Below are 23,976 nucleotides of genomic sequence, written 5' to 3' on the forward strand. Positions count from 1 at the left end.
CTTAAAATGCTTTCTTTTTCACCTCACTCATCTTCTATCCCAGAATTTACGATGTGCGGTTGACTCCTATTATACCCTGGCTGACGGAGAAAAAAAAATATCCCCAACGAATAAGAGCCAAGGTGGTGCCTCTCGCTATCTCGCCCATTCTCTCTTTGTCTTTGACAGAGGAGATGAACGCAGGAGGTGGGTGACTCAGAATATCCAGGGAGGCAAGACACTATAGGGAAAAAGAGGGTCAAAATAATGTGTGTAGTAGGTAATGTGGGTGCCACGGAGGTATTAATTGGAAGAAAGATGGTGGCTGTAGAAACCAAGGCAGCAGGCGGGATAGGTAAAGAGTATTCCTCGAGGGATCGGAGTACTGACGAATACAGAGAAGCACTTTTATACAACGGCGTAACATAGCCCCCATCGATTCATCATTTCGTGCTACATTGCACTCAACCCTTTGTCTTTGAACCTTAGTGCCTTTACTCTGTGACCTCAAAAATCCCACAGCGCAAAGTGACATATCAATTTATTTTACGGTCACTCTTAAATTCTTGCTTTCTCCCAGCAGAGTAGAAAAATAATCTGGATGTAAACACTATGTCCCCCTTCTGTCCAAATTTTGATTAAAAGAACTACCAGATATATAAAATCCTTATATAAGACCTTTCCCTTAAGGCTGCTTAAAAATGTGACATTTCCAAAGTAAGAATGTGACTTTGTCCCTTCAAGTTTCTTCCAAAATATGCGGTTACGAGAGAATTTACTAAATTGAGACTGAAAAATACCCAATGTATAATTGCTCGTTATTCATCCTCTAGTGAACAGCTACTGCTATGAATAAATATAAATGGAAACTATGAGATAAATTATTGACATGCTGAGATGGCTGCCTCTGTACCTGTGCGCCTGCCTGACAGTACCTTCATGCCTTTGCCGCTGTTGTCCCTCACTTCCCCTTAATTCCGCTCACTTGCTCCCTCACACCATCATTTCCCATTTGCTCATCTTTGGAAATATTTGTTAGGGCTTCATTTCTCTTCTTTTTTTAAGCCCAGACCCGTTGGGAAATCCTTCGAAACGACTTTGGTAAGCTTTTGCTATTTGATTGCTTCACATTTGGGCAGGGTGTTTAGGAAATGTTCAAATACTCCCTCTTAATGATAGGTTATTACTTAACATTGTTGGGATTTTAGTGGGCAATGGTGATTAATTTTAATAGAAATTTTTTACAGCAGTCCATAGTAATTTGCCATAGACTGACTTTGACTTTTGATTAGGGAAGTCTCTTAGGGAAAACTGATCAATAACTGACTTGTCATACAATATGAATAGAAAGTCCTGCGGTTCAGGTTAATAAAATTGACAAATGTCAGAGGACTGAAGCACTTTATGTCGCTGCCATACAAATATCTCAACCATAAGAGAGAATTTCGTACAGAGTAGTGAGCCTACTTCACCTGCACAACACAAACAAACCACATTGTCCCTGTCATGATTTAGTTTTGAACTTTGGGCCTTCACATTTGTTCGCTTGACTTCTCCATTTTCCACTCATTGCCATAAAGCCCATTGGACCCCCCCCCCCCCCCGCCCTAACCCAGGTTGTTTTCTAGCCATTGTAGGGCTTGTGTAAAGGTTGCTTGCTGTATGAAGCTCAATGTGGAAGTGCTATTACTTCGCAAGATGCAGTGGCAGCTGCCATAATCTCTTTTGACCACTACAATAAAAGTTTAATCTGTTGTGGCAAAAGAGTCCTGTCAGCAGACCGGCGGTTTTCTGCTTTGCTGGAGGGACATGATCATCACTCACTACTACTTATCCTTGGCTGGCTTGAAAATACAAAATGGGGCGTTGTTAGTATAAGAGAAACTGACACAATCTTCAGTCCAGACTTGGTTTCTTACTCCCTCTCTCTCTCTCGTTTAACCTTCCGTGGAAGTCATGTTCTATTAAATAAAAATAAGACAATCGGCAAGTGGGGTCTGGGCAAAGAATGTATTTTCTTAAATTTTCTCTGGAGGGTATTCTTGCATATTGACATTCCTAAATGTAACAAACAGTACACAGTACTATCAGTGCATCTCTTTGCTCCACATAGACAGCTAATAAACAGGAACTGCTGCTCATTAAATTAACATTAAATAATGATATTAATAATACTAAACATCCATTGGATTCATCAACTGTAAATGAAATAAAAATATTTTCCCAGGCCATGTTAGGGGACAACTTCACACTGTAATTCCAACCAAAAATGTCACTCTTAAAAAAAGTATCAAATTGTGAATATAAAGACAACCACTTTCTAAGAACAGCTAGAATTGAATTCTCGGCTTTCCCCAGCACTAGAATTTCCCTAACTTCAAGTTTTGTTAATTCCTCCAAAATTACATGATGGAATGTAGGTCACTGAGCAGCTGACAAGATTTGTAGTCAAAGAGCGCATCAGCAACAAACTTAGAAAAATATAATATAACAGAAAACAAAAGCGTCTTCTCTTAACTTCTCCAACAAAGTTGGAAGCTTAGAACTGTGTAAATGTCTTGGAGAGATGAAGAATTAAGAAGGAAAGGGACCAAGGGGGTCCTGTCCAACCTCTAATCGATTAATCAATAAAGAAGTACATGCCAAGACTTCCCTACAGAAGCTGTGTGTGTGTGTGTCCTGTTGGCTGTCCTTATGCACCATGTTCTGACAGTAGTCTAGACAGAATAGTCCATCAATCGTTCCCAGGGTTGCTGCTTGCTCAGCATACTTTTGTTGCAGCAAAGCTTTCCTTCTCGCCTGTCCTAGTCTTTTGAATGTGAAACAGAATGACATGAACAACTGTCAGGTGTCCAGTCAAAGAAAAATGATGGACACCTATCATTGAGGACAGGATATTCCTTACCAGAAAGGCACCCAACTAGTTAATGTTGGTGTGGGGAGGTTTAAATTGCAATGCTTAACAAAATACCTAGGGCTAGCTGCATGTTCCATTGGCGTGTGATAAATCTACAATTCTTGTAAAACGTGGCATAAAGGAATCAAATTTAGGATAAAAGGCCTATGTCATGGTTTGCCAAGCGAGAAGGATTTAACAGAAGTAAATTCCATATGTTGTGAGATTATTTCAAAAGAGAGCCGTAACATAAGGATTTAACAGATGACGTCAATCTTAGGATGTATAATTTCTTTGATCTACTTGCATTTGTGCGTGGTCACTAGAGATAACGAAGACAAGACTGCTCCGGAACACTGGAATTTTATCAAAATCGAGGATCTTCAAGCTGTGGTTTATCATCATTTGCAGAAGCTTTTGTAGGGTGGTGGCATAAACAACACACTAGCCCTTAGGGACAAGCTGCAAATACAGAACAAAACAGCAGATGTCTTGAAAATGCACCAATTACAACTGCTTTTGGCTTGATCCAGAAGAAAATATTCTTCTGGTTCAGAGAGGAAGAGATACTCCTCTTTGCTTTTTGACGTGTATGGACACTAAGGCCCAAGTTCCAGTCAAGTACTGCTGTATCAGCTGGGTCTGCATCAATAGTCTGGATGAAAGATGGCTCTTTTAAAGAGCAAAACGAAGTGGGGGTGGCTGAGCAGACGAGAGGTAATGTGGGCGGACTTGGCAGGCGACCCAGGCAGTGGTGGGAGTGCCTGCTCGCATTGGCTGCACATGTTGATTGCAAGTCTTTACACAACATTACACTCGGAGCCATGCATCTCAGAACGAGGGAGAGGATAGCCAAATAATCATAGTCCCTTTAGACAGTTGTGATGAACTGTAGAAAAGTCCCATCCTACATAGTCAGATCAGAAAGGTATAAACTTTTAGATTCCACTTTTCTTGATGACAAAGGCATTCATCTGAATGCCGTTCCCATTACCTTTTGATATTCTATTTGAAATTTAACGATGCTTGCATCTTTAAATAAATGATCTTAAAATTGTGCACAAGCCTCAACAAATCCCATCCTCCTAAATCTGCCTTTTTCTATTCAGGGTATTCACGGTTTTGATCCTATCTTTTCTGTGTGTCTTCTGTGGTGTTCGGTCTTATTCCTTTTCCTATCTGTGAGCCGAAGACCGGCACAGAGGAGCCAGCCTGCCAAACGGCTTGGCCCAGTTGCCTAGATCCATACAGCTTGGTCATTACTGCTGGCTGCCAAGCAGAGAGCAAAGATGTCTGCGGCTACTTTATCCCTTAACTAACAAAGAAAGATACTTCACGGAAAACAGTGGAAGCAGAAACAGTAATTTGGTGTCCCGGACTCCTGCTGGACCTATAATGGTGCATTGTCATTATAATCTTACTCCTGGGAAAAAAGAAAGTGAACATGCTGGGTTTCATGTCCTTTTAACTACAGTTTGTGGGGGGACAAAGGGTGATGGGATTTGCTTTGAATTAACACCCCATGGAGATAGCCATGTGTGAACAAACAGGTGGTTTTCTTGCAACTGCCAAGCGGGATACTTGCCTGCTCTTATTACCATGTGTCACGTTCATGCAGATGATTTCACTAGGAATGATTACAGAAGGGACTGTATACAAAACAAGCCTAAGTAGTGGGTTATCGTCTGAAAAATACCATCATTGTAATACAACTAAAGTTCTACAGGAATGGACTCCAAGTCCTCTTGTTAGCAGTCAATATTGGAAACAAAGTAAAATACTGAGGTCAATTTCTGATCAGTCTTTTCATTGATTTTCAGTTGTCTAAATTGTAGAGGATTACATCTTGGCGGCATTGTTGTTGACATAGCATTTAATCAGTCAATATCCCAGTCCCAGGATTAGCTGCATCTACTGAACCTATTGCTCTAATTTATTTGGGACATCGAGCGTGAACTAATTAGTATGCCAAAAGAAGCATTGCACTAAACTCCATGAGTTGTGTTTTTATTGATGATTTTCAACAGAGGCGGAGTGTCTGTAGGATATAGCAAGTAATGCTATTAAACTGTAACCTTATTTGGGTTATTTGGAAAGTTGTGTTAATAATGAATGAATGTAAACACAAAAGCAGCATCTGTTTGAATAAACTGCCGTTTCTGACAGTGGAAAGATCATCCACGGAACCTCTCAGTTACCAGGCGGAAGTACTCCCTTAATTGAGTCATATCACGTAGTTGATCTTTGACAGGTTACACATAGCTTAGTGAAGCCGCCCAAAGATCACACCCCCCCCCACCTCTACTAATAGGTCTCATGGGAAGAAAGGGGTGATAAGTCTATGCTGTTTGTACAGTTGTAAACTGCTCTCTTAGGAATACTTCACAGCTCTATCTTTGCTCAGACATAAAAAAAATATCAATAGTGGAATAATTGCATTGTTGTTGAAGGCATGTATCTGATGTAACGTCATGTGTGGGTGCTAAGCGGTGAAGACAGGTCAGCCAACAGGCGAATGAAACTCATTCATAACTACATGATCACTTTAGGTCACAATGTGGGTAAGCTCTGTGACTAAAGGGCCTGACAAGCCTTTTATTGGACCAAAAGGGAGCAACATTTGGTGTGTGTCCCTTTCAACTGAGCCCACTATTCATGGTGGTTTCTCTCAATGCATTTAGATGAACTGATTGCTTTAGTACATAATAATTTTTATACACTTCAAATTTGCTGCCTTACAACAAAACCATGCAACTAAAAACTTGTTTTACAGTGAGTTTACTAATGCAATTGTGTCTGAAATATTCGGATTAAGGATAGGCTTTTACCACTTCAGTTCTTGGCTGTAACATTGTTTTCAATGTGTAGAGCAACTTATCAGTTTACACCATTTGGTGCACCTAAAAAAAAGGGGTGGGAATTCTGACAAAGTAAGTTATGGATTTGATAGGTGACGGAATACAATGTCAAATAAGATCGATGCCGGCCAATCAGACATTTGTTGATGATTTTATTTTTTAAAAAGCAATAAATAATGATTGAATGCAGTGTCTGTATATAGCATACTGCATACAGGCGTGAGCGGATGTATTAATGTGTGCATGTCTAAGCGGAGCAGAGGTTGTTCAAGCATAGCCGACTGTGGAATGTAAACTAGCCACTGCAGCACTCTTGCCTGGCCGCAGTCAGATGCCTCTCCACAACAACTACCTCAACCTTTGCTGACGTCACATTGTCAACCCACCTACAGTTTAATGTCCTCCAGTACACCCACCACACATTGCAAAGTTATATGCGCACCTTTTATTTTCAAGATGATTGGAACATAAAGCTGCAGTCCTTTACCGTGCATAATCACTTCACGGCTTTTTGATAGCCGTACGCGTCACAAAGTCACATCTACTCTGACCAGACAGCCGCCCAAAGCAAGGTTAAACACTTTAATCTAATCTGATGACAAACGATTTGATTAGGTTAGCCAGAGATTAACCTCTTTGTTGACATTTTTGCTACCTGTAACTGAGTAGGCCTACTCTGCCTTTACAATTGTCAACCCACATATTCACAATGCATTGTGTCACAGGCACGCCAGTGTGTCTTTTTAGTCCATCGAGGAACACATGATGATGACGGTTGACTCACCCATTAGCCCAAATTAGGGCCATCCCTCCACCATTCAAGATTGAGCCGCAGGCAACACAATGCAGTCAAAGTCATTAAGGAAAACATGCACTAAATGGATTTAACTTTACAAATACCATTAACTGGTGCTCTAAAATTAAAAAATATGCCAAATCCCAATCTGACAAGGCAAATAGTGAATTGCATTAGGGGAGAAAAAAGGCTACAATTTGTAGGTTCCAGGAAATGTGTCTATTAAAGTCCTTTTGATATTGGTCCTTGCTAAAATGGAAAGCTGACTGACAACTATGTAGTAAATATTTATTTTCTCCGATCTTTCTATGTTAAGCCCCGTTTCCTTGGTAATTGCCAGCATCACTCAAAGACCAAGCTTTTTTCTTTCTATGGGGCTATAATTTGAAAATAGGACGGTAAAAAAGGCAGCCATGTTCCCCATGCATAAACGAAGACAAGCGACTGGCTAAACTGAAACAATGTGGTGCGATTAAAATACCGGATGATGCATTGCATATCGTAAAGTAGAAACCTTGTAAGTCAAGGACCTTGTGACCTGAGGACTTCTTGTACTCACTTTTGCAAAGGCATAAACCCCCCACCCACCCACCCACAAGCACCTCTTTCCTGATCTTTTTACCCTGAGGGTTTCTGGTGAAGAGTAACAACAGTTGCCTGGCAACTAAATTTCCACCCTTCACAAATTTACTTCATTTGCACACCCCCTCCGCCACCCATGTATCATATTTCTGAGAGAAAATAGATGTCTTTGTGATTGCAAATTCCAAAAGCCCAGTAGCATGGATGTATTTCCACAGAGTCTTAAAATTTCAATAGGGCATGATTTGGTTCAAAGAATTAAGCAAATTCCAGTTTTAAATGTGAAGGTCTAGAGTAGAGTACAACTTCAAAATAGGGATATGCCAGAAGTTCATTGCATACTTTGAGATGGCATATCTTTGGGTTTATATACTACAAATGTCCAGAGAGGCAGATCACTACCACAACTCTTGGGGTTGCTTTCTCAGTCTAGCCTGAGCTAAATTTATCATGCATTTTGTAGTGCATAATTTGCAGTCCGCTGTGTTAACCATGAAGACACTACACACATTTGAAACGGCTCCTTCTAGAACGGGTATTGATGTTGTAGTACATTTGTGTGTCCTCAATTGGGAAGCTAAATTAATTAGGTTAGAATGTCAACAATGGATACAGTAGAATGCTAATATTTAATCTGGGGCATGAGTAATAAAAATAAAAAACAGATTGCATTTTAACACAACACCAACATAACCTTTTTAAGAATGGAGTGGATTTTTAAATCGATAGGCATAAAGATGGGGATATAATTCTCATGCAGGTTTTCCATATTGTCGCACAATTTGGATTTCAAACTTTCTTGCACATGAACGCAAGTGTACATCATGACTCAAGTGCACTGGATGGACTAATGCATGCTTTTTTGCCTTTTTTGTTTACTAATTTAATTATCAATCAGTTTCCATGATGATTAGTAGGAGAAAAAAGCCTTACATTTTCATTTAAACTTGTTGCAACAGTATGGATTTTTACAACTGTGCAGTATATTAGCTAGTATGTATTAATAAGAGCTGCAGGGGAAGTATTTATCATGGTTATAGAAATAATGTTGCCTTTTTATGCTGCTGAAGCATTAGTACATTGCACATTGAATAACGAGTAGTAATGATTATGGAAGAATAATTGTAGTGTACAGTTGGTTCCCAGATATTTGTGGGCTGACAGCCACAAATTTATCATTAAGCGGATCTGGATTCATTGCAAAAATACTCTTTACTGTATGGCTATATTGGTTGGAAAGTCCTGCAGCTAAGTTAAAATGTCAAAATACGATACATCCCTTCTTTGCAGATATTCTTCGATGCATGAATAATCTACTAAAATAAGCAAGCTTGAGGATACATGACACAGTTTTGGTGAATCACTTGATGTGATATCAGATGATATTTTCACATTGAAATTGCTGTCAATGATAACGTCAGATGAGGAAAACAAGGAGTCAATTAACTGACATTTTGCAGAATCAATGAAAATTCCTAAATGCCATGTTGCGGATCAAGCATGGGATGCCAATAAGAACTGCATTATTCCGGTTACATTTACAACATGAACAGGTTTAAGAAATAAAATTCAGTCTTTGGACTGGAAAGCAAAATTTCCAACCATCAGCACCACCACAATACAAACACAACTGCACCAATATCTGTCACCAAATCCCACTTTGTGCACCCTATGCAAGTATTTATCTATATTCACACTTAGCTTAATTTGACAAGAACGACCCAGTCTGCAATAGCTTTGGATGCAAAATGGTAATTACTTCTAAACCCAGCTCGGATAATGAACTTGTTAGCATTCTCAGCCTCCTGGAATTCATTACATCACTTCTGATGGATCGAGTAGAACCTGCTCTGAATTCATTTCTTTCCCCTGGAAGAAAGTGAGGCCTCCTTTTTTTGCCTATGACAGGTCCAGCGATCAGTCATTTGGCACTACGACATGTAGCAAAGGCTTATGTATCATGTGACAAGATAGACCACTATTTGTCACTTTGTCATGAGTTCACATACAGACGCTTGTAGAAGAGAAGCATGGAAGTATAATCCATGTAAAATCAGAGTTAAAATGAAAGCACTATGCATGACAGTGTCACATAAGAGAAGAAAAAAAAGACTTGAAGGAGGGCGTTTATAGCAGCTTTGCTATTAGATGACAGAAAATCTCTCTTTTTTAAATTGAATAAAAGGGATAGCAGCGATTTAGGTGGTGTGGGATCTATTTTTAAAACCGATAAATGTACTTTGCAGTACATCAGACTTGACGTTTTAGAATATTATTTGCAAAACAGTCTCCTGGGACATTGTAAGAAAGTTTACAATTAGATTTTGTGGTATTCTTGATAGTTAGTCTAGTAAAAGGCATTGGACAACGTTCAGTGGGATGGTAGTGCCAAATTATGTTTCAACTTTCAATGGGAAACGACTGGGCAGTATCAGGGTTGAAGTAGAGGTGTTGCATGTTGAACAAAAGTGGATATCGGGTTTAGACTATCAGAAACTTGTTGATAGTCAGCCACCGGCTCCCTAGCCCTCTGACCCATCTATCACCATACCATTTCACTCTCCTCTAAGCACCCATCAATTGAGGCAGTGAATCCATCAGTGCCCATACTTGGACACCCTGTTTCCTTGCTCGACTAGCTTTTTGGTGTGTGGAGATCTTGCACGTTAGAATTTGCTGTATGAACCCACAGCACAACTCCTTGATTGGACTCTCCAACATCGGGCTAGGAATTAATGAGCACCGCCCGCCCACAACGGTCTCAGTTCTCTCACTTGTCAAACGGGATAGATCACTGTGGACCCGTCCTAATGGGCTTCTTTGCTATTTTTCTTCTAGCAACACGGTCTGTCGGCCAGAGATCACCGGCAGGAGGAAAAAGGATCTAATCACAGCGGTCTAAACTGCTTGTGGAGTATCGCATCACGAAAAGGCTCGGCTCACCTTTACATCAAACAACCAAAGGGAAACTATCAGTGAGTGACATTTTAAAAAATAATTAGAAGAAAAAAAACTCCATGAGAAAACAGAAACTGCTCAACCAGACAGTAATTGGCACCCTTTGATTATAACTATCATCATACATCTGATTAAAAAAACGGAATGTGCCATTGAAGGTTTTTTTTTTTAAGCGTAGGAGACTAGAAAAAGTTAAAAACATAATACACACAGTCACATTTTACTGGAAAATGAAGATCTAACTACATCTTTTACAAATATACGTATCTGTAAAGAATATATACATTTTTGTAAACCAGACTAGAAGTAAGCATGGCCCAAAACCTAAACTCAACTCTAAATTGTTTAGGGACCACGTCAACAATTAGTGTTTAATTACTTTGTTGTGGTTTTATTTTACGATGTTAAGGGGAAAAGACTGATTATCCTCGTCTCTGGTCATATGCTTTGAGAGTAATTGTTTAGCTGTTGTGTCATGCTTGTGGTTAAATTGACATAACTGAGAGTTCATGGGAATGTACTGAATGGTTGGATTAGGGTGGGACTGAATGTTCTTGAGAGGTTCAAGTCTTGCATCTTCAGTTTGCTAATGACTACTGAGAATCACTTTATCCAGCCTACGTAAATTCCTTGCACTAACATATACAGTGAGACAAGACTTCCAGTTATGGTCATTACAAATGAAGCAGATTTGTCCTTAACCCCAATGCTCTGTTTAATGAGCCTTTAGGTGCTTTGCCTCACTTTGTATGCAGTTGTCAGCGACTCCCACTCCCACCGGGTACAAGATCACCTATAACATTGTTTTACAGTAACAGATGGAGACCGTGACTCCATTTTTCATCAAGGAAAACCTTGAGCTTTCATAAGTTATTCATCAAGGTTGTGATAAGATGGACTTTTTTGTTCACATGGGAGCTTATGTCCATCTTTTGTATGTGATCGCCTCTGATAAAAAAATAGTGCTGATCTGTAGATTCTCTTCCTGAAAGGAGGGGAATTCAAAATTGACATTAGCGGAACACAGGTTTGTAAACCTTCTATATATATATCGTTGCTCTGTTTTCAAGAGACAGTTTGGGAGGATTTTTTTCTACAGTATGTAGGCATGTCGAAATTTTGAGTGTCATATTCACAGAGTGCTAAGTAAAGAGTCTCTATATCTTCCGTATCTATGCCTTCCTCTTTTTAAAGATGTGGTTGCTATTACATTTAACCACGAACAGTCCCCAAGGCATGAACACGTCCCACTTTGATGATGTCAGAGCTTAAAGAAGCGAAGGAGCAGGTCAGCGTATGTGTCATGGACATAAGAAGCCCTCAGCGGTGTGTCGAGATGTCAGCCAAGCGAGGGTAGCGCGTGTGTGACGAGGCCCGGACAGACATGCACGCAGGCCAAATGTGACAAGGCAAGCGGAAACGGGGATGATTAAAGCCTACAGGCATGATGGCGGCAGGCGAGAAGAGATACAACTAGAAGGGAAGAAGGGGTTTTCGGAACAGTGAAGAAATCTTGAGAGAGTAAGGGGAAAAGAGGATAATTATCAAGAGATTGATTGCATGTACACTATTGGAAAATCTACCAGTAACTGTTCAGGTGACCAAATAGATGAAAAAATCATAATAGAAGGGAAATTTTGAGAGTTTGACCCTTTAAGGTTGCATTTGAATTATAAATCATGAAACATTGCATAAAGAGCCCTATTACAAACTTGAAATAGATACCACCATCTAAAAATCTCCTCTGGCATTCAGCCCACACTACCACCACCTTATAAAATCATATAAAACTCTGAATCGACCAACATAAAAACTTAAACAAGAGACACATTTTGGCTATTCCAAGTAGTAACAAACAAAATTGAATCCAACTACAACCGTGTGGGCTTCTTCCAACAAAAACTGCAGCTAAAATATGACAATGAATAATCATGTTAGGAGTAGGAAAAAAAAATCTAATTATAAGACTACATTATTGACTTTGCTATCTTAGACCCGAGTTCGGAACAAATAAATCTACAAACCAAAACAAAAATGCACCAAGGCCTTGTTAAGCATGCTTGAAAACCCCACAAGTCAAATCTAATGCTGGCTAACTCTCAAATTACACTGTTGCATATCTCCCAAGGCAACACGTTAAAAGTATTGGTTAGCACATGTGGAAAAAAAGCCAAAAGGTCTCGGATTTAATTAGCAGGCTTTGCTGTGTGTTATTTCCATGGGTATTTATGTACTTCCGCTTTGTCTCACATTTCAACAACATCTATGTATGTATTAAAAAAGCTGAATTGTCAATAGGATTAAATGCCACTAGTAATTGTCCATCAGATCAGGTCCATCTGGACGGTCAGTGGGAGAGAAGAACCTAACAGTGGCAACAGACGGCCACCTCGCACACTGCAGATCTCAGCTTGTGGGTTGTCTATGTGTGTTTGTCATTACAAAGATAAAGTAATAATAGGCTTCATTTATGCTTAAAGGGTGAGGTTAGGCCTATGTACATTCATGTGTATGTATATATGTATGTGTATGTATATATGTGCTTATATATATGCATGTGTATGTATATATGTGCTTATATATGTATGTGTATGTATATATGTGCTTATATATGTATGTGTATGTATATATGTGCTTATATTTGTGTGTACGTATATATGTGCTTTTATATATGTATGTATACATGTGCTTATAGATGTATGTGTATGTATATATGTGCTTATATATGTAGGTGTATGTATATATGTGCTTATATATGTAGTTGTATGTATATATGTGCTTATATATGTAGGTGTATGTATATATGTGCTTATATATGTAGGTGTATGTATATATGTGCTTATATATGTATGTATATATGTGCTTATATATATGTATGTGTATGTATGTATGTATGTGCTTATATATGTATGTGTATGTATATATGTGCTTATATATGTATGTGTATGTATACATGTGCTTATATATGTATGTGCATGTATATATGTGCTAAACAATAAATGGGAATATAAATGACATGTAATTTTGTTCTATTCAATATCATCTTACTTTTTTATAGGAATTATCTTTTAATTGACGGGAAATTAGAAGTAAATGAGGTGAAAGTTGAAGCTTTGTTTTAATTTTCAGTTAATTTGACAGGCAGATCATGCTTTGGCGACTATATGTAAAGTGGTTAACGCAAGAAAGATTAATCATTTGATTGAGTGAAGCACATGAGCTCTACAATGTTTCCATTTCAGATGGAACATATGAATGCAGATAGGATGTAATCTACTTGCAAGTGGACATGCATATCAAATCAAAAAGCTATGCTGTTAATTTAAGTGAATTTCTTTCCTGCCTACAGGTTCTTAGCAAACCACACAACTTTCCTACAGTAATTCTATTTACAATTTAATGCCAAAATAACCGTTGGCTTGATCACTTAACATAAAACAAGACCTGTAGTCCTGTGCCAAGACAAACATTTGTCACCTGGAAAATCTATACAATAGCTATTAAAGATGTCAGCTCTTAGGTATTAGTTTAGATACTGGCATTTTATTAAACCCTAATGTCTTGTTTCTTGACCAAGCAAATAATTAGTCAAGTGTCCAACTCTAAACGGAATTAAAAACTATATAAATTGCACACTATACACACACACTATGGCATAATGCACGAAAGTCTTGTAAAGAATGTTTTTTAATCAAAGTTGAGTCAAATCATGATGAATTTTGGTATCGGCAATGTCAGTATCGATCAATTCCCAAACAACCACTGAGCACAAATTGCAGAAATGTATTTCCCATTAACATTCCCACTTACCATACAAATATTTCAGTTTCCAAATGCATCTTTTTGGAAGGCAATTGAAAACATTCAAGGCAAGAAGAACATGCAAATTCCACATCAAAAAGCCATCGCCTGATTTTGACCCCTTAATCTCAGAACTGTGAAGAGGAAGAGATGCCTAAGCAGTCAGCCACAGAGACGCCAATCTTAATCAATTATCATGTTCATCCCGAGCTCAAGCTAGCCTGCTTCATTGAATTTAAAATCAGAACCATGCGGTACAGCTTTCACCATTTTCTCCCCAACAAACCCAGGAGTATTTTACAACTTAAACAGAGTTTTAACCTTTCCATTAACTGTAAAATAGTTTTCCCTTATAGAATAGTGAAATAAAGCTCAGGTGGATTCTTTTGAATACATATTTAATACTGTGCATGTAAGCATTGGCACAATGAAGCCAATTGAATCATCCAGTTTCCCTCTGAAGATGGAGCATGGCCACTGTTATATTGGGTCACAGATGTCACCTGGTCCTGCCTTTTCCTATCCACTGGACCCCCACCGCTTGCCCACATGCCCCAAAGCAGTGTAAAAAACAAGCTCACTCTGTTGTTTAGTTGTTGTCTGTATTTGTCTGATAATGGGATTAAAATGTGACTCGCTGAATTACCGCAAAGGGCCACCAGAATCCCTACAACCATAAGAGAATATTGCCAAAGGGCTTATGGCTATACATACTATTTCCACAGTCATGCCAAGTGGCAGCAATGAAAGTTCAAGTCAATTAAACGCTGGTTTTTGTTGGACCAGTAACCCCCCACACCCCCAAAAAAACAGTCAATAACAGTGACAAGCATAGAAAATAGCAGTTATTTAAATTCAGCCATGAGCAAAATTAGGAAACCACCATGCGTAACCAATGATGAATAAGATAAGGAACTGCAATGTGTGTGTGTGTGTATCTCAGTGAGCGTGTCATATGATTTCTGACTTAATCATTGAAAGGAGGAAGGAGGTGTATCAATGGTGTGGTGGCTGCTTTTAGTGGCTGGAAAGTCCTTTTTGCACGCTCCACCACTTGTTTGTTTGAGAAAGCCACAATGCTGTACCACAGATTCAGCCACACAGACTGTTGATGTGCACATTTTTTGTTCCATTTCTCTCATTTTCTCACAAGCAAACGCCTGCACACATTTAAGGTGCTGGCCCACATCACTGCTGATTCTTTTTGGATTCCTCAAATTACTGCAATTCTTAACCATGCAGTGGCAAACTGCATTTTTATTGCTTCTTTTCATCTTAAGAATTTCGAAGGTCAATGGCTGCTATACTGAGCACTTTGCTGAAGCCAACAGAACTGGAAACAATTTCACCAACACAATTATTAAGCAAATAAATGATGCTAGTGTAAACTTACCCTGAAATTGACTATTGATTATTTGTTTCACATTTGTTTCATGCTGGAACAATTGCATGAACCTTTTTAAGCATAAATTATGGTTGTTACAAAGTGTTAATTCCCGTTACCAACAGATGAGTAGGAAAAAAAGGAGCTTGGTCAAGAGTTAGTGGAATTAAAGCAAAGTCTATCCTTTGTTATTATGCTAATCCAAAAGACTGATCTGCAAGTGCAACATTGCCTCTGAGATAAACATGATTTAAGACGATCTCAATTGGATTGCAGATTGCCAGGGGAGAGATAAAGATACATTAGCTGATAGAAAACGATGAATCTTGTTTGAACATTTGACCAACTTAGATAGATCCCAATGAAAAAGTATATTGAAAAAAAGCTTGAAACTTAAATGGCTCACCAATTATCTTGTCTTAACTTTAATCCTCCAGAGGACAAGAAATCTGATTCATGTTATTAACCCTGAAATTAAGACAGACTTAGTAGCTTTTCTTGAATGACAAAGGACAATGAATGACCTATACAAGAATGCATTCTGCCTTGCATTTGTAAGATTGATAACTAGGACATTGTGCCAATCAATAATAATCTCTAATTGCACTTCACCACTATTTTTCTAAAAAAATAAACAGTATTAACCCTGACTAGTTACAAGATGCCACTAAATGCTAAATAAATTACTCAATTTCTCAGCCTAAGAGTGACTTACTCCCTTTTATCTGTCTTTCACAGTTATTAATTTTATCAGGCATGTTTCTGCACTCCAGTCATTGCATGTATTAAAAAAAGGTATTTCCTTACTGCACACAGTTCTTTTTTTCCTCTTTTTCTCTCTTCCACGGCCACAATTGTAATTGCCCCAATCAAATAAGCATCACTGAACACATTAGGTTTATAAAACAAATGGTGGACGCTTTAATAGAAATTAAAATGCCATCTAGTATCATCATTATATTGCTTTCATTATCACAAATGGTAGAATCTGCACAAACACTAGGACTCAAAAATGGACCTTTCATACCTCTGCTTTCCACTTTAAAAACGTGTCTTTGATCTCCCCAAAAAAATCAGGTTTCATGTTTTCATGTAATACTCCTCCAGCTGAAATGTAATATTATAAAGCCTATCTCCGACACTAAAGAACCAGAGTTTGATTATAATGGACAAAAAGAGAGCTCTGGCGAAATTAAACAAATGAGTGGCCTTGTTTGAAGCTACTCGGTTATAAAAATGTCTGCAGTATAGGGACAATAACAAAAAAGTGAAGGAAAAGAGTGAAGGAAGTGACAGTGTGATGAGACACCCATGAAGCTACATGACAGCAACGCCTGATACTAACAGTCCCCTGCTGGTATTCAAAGGACTTTGCCATAGGTAAATACCAGAGCTGCCACTCATAAAGATTCTGAATGGGGACTAAAGGTCATGTAGGATAGGACTGTGGTAGTTACATGTACAATGAAAATACACTGATATGGTATAGTAACCTTTGACAGACAAGGGTTGAGCTTTGAACAAATTCGCTTTCCAAATCTAGGCCCAGCTTTAGTACGAGTCAACATATTTTCTAACCTATGACCTCTAGAGGAAAAGAAAGTGGTTTAACAAGAGTGCTTGGGGACTAAATGTGGTTAGGGATGGGGTATGAAAGGGGTCTTTGTTGTGTTACTTTTGACTATTACCATCTTTTGGGACACTACTATGATTATGATCCACTTTGGGGAAGCCCATATAATGTTTATTTTGGTGGATATGTCATATAATTTGTCACTTTTTCTCAAAGCTCCTCTTTGTTCAAAGGTTTTTTCAAGTGTATATTGAAGTATTGAATGAAACTCAATTATAGATTTGCTACTTCATAAATAAATGTTAAAAAATATAGGATATTTGCAGGAATTTTTAATACTGAAGGTTAGTATAGTCGTTTAACTGCAATAATATGATGCTCCCAGTAAGCCTAAAACCATAAACGTATGCAATATGGATGAGAATAAAACAAAAAAAATCAATTTGGTACTTTGAGGAAACAATATGGTCCTTATGATCATCAACTAACAAAAGCGTTGTCATGACAGCGACAACATGTTACAATTCACAATGTATAGACATTAGCAAAAGATCCATAAGACTCCTCAAGACTGGTATTGATATTTCCATATTACAGAATGCAATATCTTTGAGCAAATCTTGCTCTATTAGCACTATAAATTTACTTTACAGCTCAATCAATACTAAAGCTATTGGGGAAAGATACTTGTCAGGGTAAACAAAACATCTACTACCAAGAAATATCACAATGCAACAATAGAAACTGGCACATCCAGTGGGACACATTTCCACAATTATCCAAAGGGGATTCTGCTTCAAAAAAAATCTATGCAGGTAATCAGATCAAATCTAAAATTGAGTGCCTCGTGACAGCAACTTATGTCACAATAAAACATACCATTTCACGGCTTCAATCAAGTCAATCTCCCACCATGGGCCAGATTAGCATATTTTATATTAAAACTAAAACAGAAGTGATATATGGGTATAACCTTTAAAGTATGTCACATTCCTTTTCATTACCTAGTACTGGATGCAGTTTTCCGTTTACATTTGACCCTCGTCTGCATTGATTTCCACTTTTCACAGAATACTTTTCAACATAAGTATCTGAAATATATTTAATGAAACAGTTGAATGCTTTATCTGTCTACTGAATTTCTAGCATTAGTTCTGGGAACGGCAGCAGAACAATTATGACTTTGGTCCAGTAATATACATCTCTTAACGTCAGGTTTATGTTTTCATATAATGGGGATATCCATCTACTACGTCATGCATTATTACACATGGACCACATTACATAAAATACATGAACTTGAGGGATGGAAAATGCTTCAGTGACAAAAGGTAGTCATTTTTCCAGGAGGTTGGGCAAAGTTACTGGACCCGGCCTAATTTCTGTGAAGCTTTAGTTTTTATTATTATTATTATTATTCTAATTGGACAGGGTTGAAAACAACACTAATTTCTTTGACCCAAACAAATAATTCATTGATGTTCCCTCACACTAAAAATGCTATTGCTCAGAGATGGTGATTCATTACACTGCACATGAATACATTTAAATGACCGGAGACTAAAACCTGACGGCGTTTCATTTGACTTTTTTTCTGTTACATAACCACAATACTGTCAAATGACATTCATGAAGTTCTACACTGTTCAGTGAATGTTTGTGACTGCTGGGGGAACAAAGGCAGAGTTTGCCCTACATTTAGTGTGCTTGCAGTCTGATTGTTTCCTTGCTATCTTCCACAGTACCACGCTGGGTCAAGTGATCCAGCCACTGAAATCCAATCAAACCAATCCTGCAAAGATCTTCTACAAATCTCTTATGGTAAATAGCACCTCCATAAACCACATAGCAATATAAAAATACAACAAAAACAAACAAAATACTGTAAACATCCTTAATCCCTGGAGAATTTGGCACACAACATACAGAGTAAACGCAAAAATGAAGCTTTAAATACTTTTTGTAGCTAGAATTCTGACCTCATAATGGAAGTCATATAGATGCCCCCCTCCAGGGGTCAACACAATAGCCATAAAAACAAAAACAATCCAAAAAAAAAACCCTCCACAGGGCGAGTACAACCATTGGGTAGCCAGACATAAGACCCCACAGGGCTTATGATACAAATGATGTTCATGTGGGGCTCTCATTGCAGGAGTTCAGTTCTGTGTTCTGATTCTATGCTGGTCACTCAATACCTACTCAGATTCCATTCTCCAATAAAGCCAAGTCTATAAGTTGTTCTTATAAGAGTTGATAAAAGTGGAGAGAGTGCAGAAAAAGTAGCCATCCTATTGAGACCAGTATAATAGTTCTGAGTCACTGCACAAAGAGTCCGTCCGACTGGCCGACTGGCCGGTCGGCCTGTCAGACAACCTTTTCGAAGCAAGTGTGTAAAATGATCCCATTCTGTCATGTGAGCTCAGAGAGTTTCTTTTCTGTCATTGTGCATTCCATGTCATGAGTGCAGGCCAATTTTGGACTTTCACTGATCCTACTGGTCCGCATCTGGGTCTCAGACTGCATTAAGATGATGGATTTTTATTGGGTAGAGATACTAAAGAGAAGGGTCAGAGAGAACTCTGTGAAATGGGAATGTTTGTGCCTGGAGATGTGCAGCTGTCCCAATTATTACCTTGCTTTTTCCCGGCATTTTTCCCTTTTGTCACCATCTGCCTCTTTTCCCTGACATATCTATCTATGTGCCACCCAAGCGTGGATGCCACTAGTGAGTTTGTGCTTCCACGACACTCCCAATGCTGAAAGTGCTGCCATGATGGATGAATTGTTTAAACTAGTTTTAAGATGGATGGATGCAGGGTGATATCAGGGGGTGACTAATGTGTATCGTGTATGTGGATTGAACACAAAGTAGATGATGCAGTCATGTCGGATAAATGAAGTTCTAGTAGAATTAGTCAAGTCATTCTTGTTAGGTTGTGTTCAGGTATCAAAGATGAGCTATGGCCCAATAATAATATATTTTTTAATTATTGTTGGTCTGAAAGTTTGTGAGTAATCATCCTAATCCAAAAAACTCATCATTAATTATAACTTTATAATGTATATTGTGTGAGATTAATCTTTTAGATTGGCAGGGTTAAAAAAAGTAAATAAATAGAGACTATTTTTCTAGTTTAGCCTTATTGAAAGCATCTAAAATAGCTTCGGGTTTTTCCATGCTGGAATTGTAAATTACCAGCATTTCAGCATATTCTTTTTGGGGCACATTTAATGACAAAATAAAAAAATATATTAAAAAAATGGGACATCTGTTTGTTTGTGTTTAAAAATTCTTGGCTAAAAATGTGACAGTAATCCAAGCACAATATAGCAGCACAGTAGAGTAAATTTCTTCTATAAACTGCAAATGAGGAAGAAAAAAAAACTGGGAAATATGGAACATTAACATACACCAATTAGATTGTTACAGGAGTATTTCTGGACATCTCAAGTAGAGAGAGGAGAAGAAGAAAAAAACAACAAGACACACTTTGCCAGCTGCAGCAGCAATAACTCCCCAGGAAACACACATAAGCCAACAAATGCATGCAGAAAAATCCTCTCTGACGAAAGGACACTGCAGGCTGCATTGAAACAGTACCTGGGGGCAGCACACTTGAGAGAACTGGCCAAGTCGGAATCCCTGGCAGGCCATGACAGCTGCAAGGGCTGTATTAGAATCACTCTCTCCAAACAAATACACATTTGAACATCCTGCCAATGGGGGTATCTAAAGGTATGATAGCTTCAACTTGACTTCTATTTGCAAATCTGAGGTCACTTTAGGTAATGAGCTATGTTTCTATCCAGCAATGAGTACTATACACACATCGTAAACATGTAAGTGAGATTTATGGGTGATCTAACACTGACAGTCGGATGTATGAATTTATGAGACAGGCAGTGACTTATGTACCATTAAATATGAGACAAAAAAACTAAACATGCCCTAACATTAGGAGCACTGTTCCTTTAGCTCAAGGGCCGGAAACCTTTTTGACGAAGAGAGCCATAAACAATTACATTATTCCTTGAGAGCCATACTCAGAATTGAATAGTAAAAATACATGAAAATGTGAGCATTTATTATTCAATTCACCACTTTGAAAGCCCAAAAAAGTCTGAATTCTTATGAGAACATGATTTCACTGTTGCTAATCAAAGAGTATCAATGAGAATATGCATACAGAAGAGTCTAATGAAGAAAATAGCCATATACACCCATCAAAAGAGCCACATATGGCTCCCTAGCCATAGGTTCTCTACCCCTGCCTTAGCCAAGTGGGTTCGTCTCCCTCCCTCGTCATAATTTGTCTTGCTTTTGGGTTCCAAATGGATTGCTGCTGTTCAGGGATTCCTCTTCTAGGCAATTACATAAAAGTTGAACCAAAGTCAATTGCAATTCTGCTTTAGTGGTTGAGAACATGTAACCATTAAACAAAAAGCTTCTCTATCTGTAACTACTAAACGGATACAAGCCTGAGTAGGCAAGTGCAACAGGTGGAACAGCAGAGAGAAGACACAAAAAGCAACCAGACATGAAGTTCAGCCTACAGGGAAATTTTCTACACTCTGGTATTAGAGAATACCTCACCTTTGGACAAAACCAGCCGTCACAAAATCGGATTCAGTACCCTCTAGGAGCCAGCTAGTTTTTCTCCATGGAAACCCACTCCTCTCTCGCCCTCTGATTGGCTCTTACGACCACTACACAGACACTCCATCTTACAATGCTGATAATAATGGGCCTCTGGAAGAATGAGAGCAAAAGAATGATGGCACAGAGGCACTTCCTGTGGAATTGGCACTCTGAAAGTCTGCAGTCTGGTGCCTTGAACAACAAAACAAAACAAAAAAAAACAGCCCAACGTGCATTTTTTGCAGATGGGCAAGTTACCCTGAAGAAATGAATCATCGCAATCTGAGAGGCTATTTTTAAATGCATTTTCAAGGCTAATATGGCTCTTCAGGGACAAAGTACATTATACTATCAGTGCAATGATGCAAACATATATGTACCAAAAAAAAACAATCAACTTTTTCCTCTTTTTGCTTATCAGGACACGACAAACAAACTATATTCAATACACACTATCTTGCAGTAGAACCTTGACAAAAACAAATATCAATTCCCACAAAACAATGGTGTTAGGAATTCTTTCTGTATTACTATGCTCCTTACATTGTTTGGATAGTTTCTGGAATTAAGTTAGTTGGGAGGAAACCCTCCCCAGAACCAAAAAAAAAAAGTATTGTTTGTGTTTCCAAGCGTTAGAGACACAGTACACCAAGTCAAAACACTGTGACGCTTGAAATTAGAATGTCTTTTCATGCAAAAACAGAGGCACCCGCTGTGCTGGTGACAGCCTGGTACTGCAGACAACATTGAAATGAAAAACTAATCCAAATGCTATTTTAAATAAAACTCCAGTTGGAGCAGGATTGCGACTGAACTGAACTGAATTGAACACAATGATTGGTAATTGCTATGACAATAAATGGTGCTGTTTCATGCAGATAAAACTGTAAAAAAAATATAATTTTATGCTGGATATCTTCCTTTTCTAGCTAAGTACCACTAATAGATTAATTATTAAAGTCATAAGTCAAAAATGAAGAGGAATCATGTCACTACAAGTCAATGGCTGCCCAAAAAAGTCCATAATAATATAAATAATACTATAGCAATTACTGATATATTGATACATGGATGAGGAAATCAATCTATAATATTGTATAAAAACACTAAGCTATTTTTAAATCAATTTTTTATCCTCCATTTGATGAAAATCAAATGAACACATTTAATTAGAATTGCTCTCTTTGTCCTGCAGTGTAAATCTATCTCACGTGAAAAAAAAAAAAAAAAAACAACAACCCTAGCAAATTGTGATTTATAGTCAAAAATCCAATCAGGCTCTTGGATTTAAGTGCTTGATCAAAATTTATGTGACCAGGAATGAACTCTCCCAAAGTAATTATTTGCATTTCGCAAAGCAATTACTTGTATTTATTTTCCTTGTCGACAAACAAGCCTACCGTTGAAGTTATTGTGTTTAACAAATCATCTAATTAATGCGCTTCGTCATTACGATTAATCTGACTGTGAACTACAAAAAGGTGAAGGTTGAGGATGATAACCATTTTTACTTTCCATAAAGTAACACAGATGATTCGAGACAATTCTTAGTCCTGGCAATATGTTTGACTACTTACTTATTCATGACTCCATTAAACCTCCTAACTTAATCAGTCGGTTTAACGTTATACATGGGGACTTTATTACATTATATTAATGATGCATTAGGTTCCATGGGTGTTGACTTAATACCACTATGGCCTCATTCCACGCGAGCGTACAATAGTTCATTTGAACCTTACAAATGAAATGAAACGATCGCCTCATTGTTATATTTTTTTGACAATTGCTTGATTCATTGCTGTCCAGAAAAGACACAAAGCTTGTCTCTGTAGTATGTCATACATTGGACTCCAGTAAAGTACTATGTAGACACAAATTCTTATTGTTGGGTCAACTAGTGATATCTCCATCCGATACGGCTATTTTTCTAACAATATTAATTTGAAAATATTGAATTCGAACTGTAAGACAGACATTCTAACCCAAGGGTGGGCAAAGTTTTCGACCCGGGGGCCACATTGACTTTAAAAATTTGACAGATGGGCCGGGGTCAGCAAAAGATACGATACATATAAAAAAGTGCATCCGTTAACAGTACGTATGAAATATAAACTGAAAAAAAGGACTAAAGTATTAAGATACTCATCACTCATCATTAAAGTAAATACGTATAAAGTACTAAGTAAAGTAAAAAGGAATGTTCTAACCGCAATTATTTGGTGCTTCAATGGCGTCTTCTAAAATGCTTAGCTTCTTTTAATACTATGACATTTGGATGTTGAAGAGTGTCAATTACAAAGTGGAATTGCCTATAGCAGTCCTACATGTCCACCCACTTATCGTCTTGTCATCCGTCACACCTAGCTCACAGAGAATGGCCAATTTATAGTGGGGGGGGTCCTTGACATATGACATTTAATGTTACATATTAACTACCTTTAACAGTGACATAACAGATGTCTTTAAAAGGACAAAAATCTACAGTTACAAGGCTGTGTACTTCT

At 38.0% G+C, this 23,976-nt stretch overlaps 1 protein-coding gene across 2 annotated transcripts in view; it reads right to left on the reverse strand.

The window, feature by feature from the left end:
• fut8b (fucosyltransferase 8b (alpha (1,6) fucosyltransferase)) overlaps positions 1 to 23,976 on the reverse strand; it is a 64,854-nt gene that overhangs the window by 39,727 nt on the left and 1,151 nt on the right. The gene's annotated exons all lie outside the window — the stretch shown is intronic.

The sequence above is a fragment of the Stigmatopora nigra genome, chromosome 2, assembly GCF_051989575.1.
Source record: "Stigmatopora nigra isolate UIUO_SnigA chromosome 2, RoL_Snig_1.1, whole genome shotgun sequence".
Classification (NCBI taxonomy): domain Eukaryota; kingdom Metazoa; phylum Chordata; class Actinopteri; order Syngnathiformes; family Syngnathidae; genus Stigmatopora; species Stigmatopora nigra.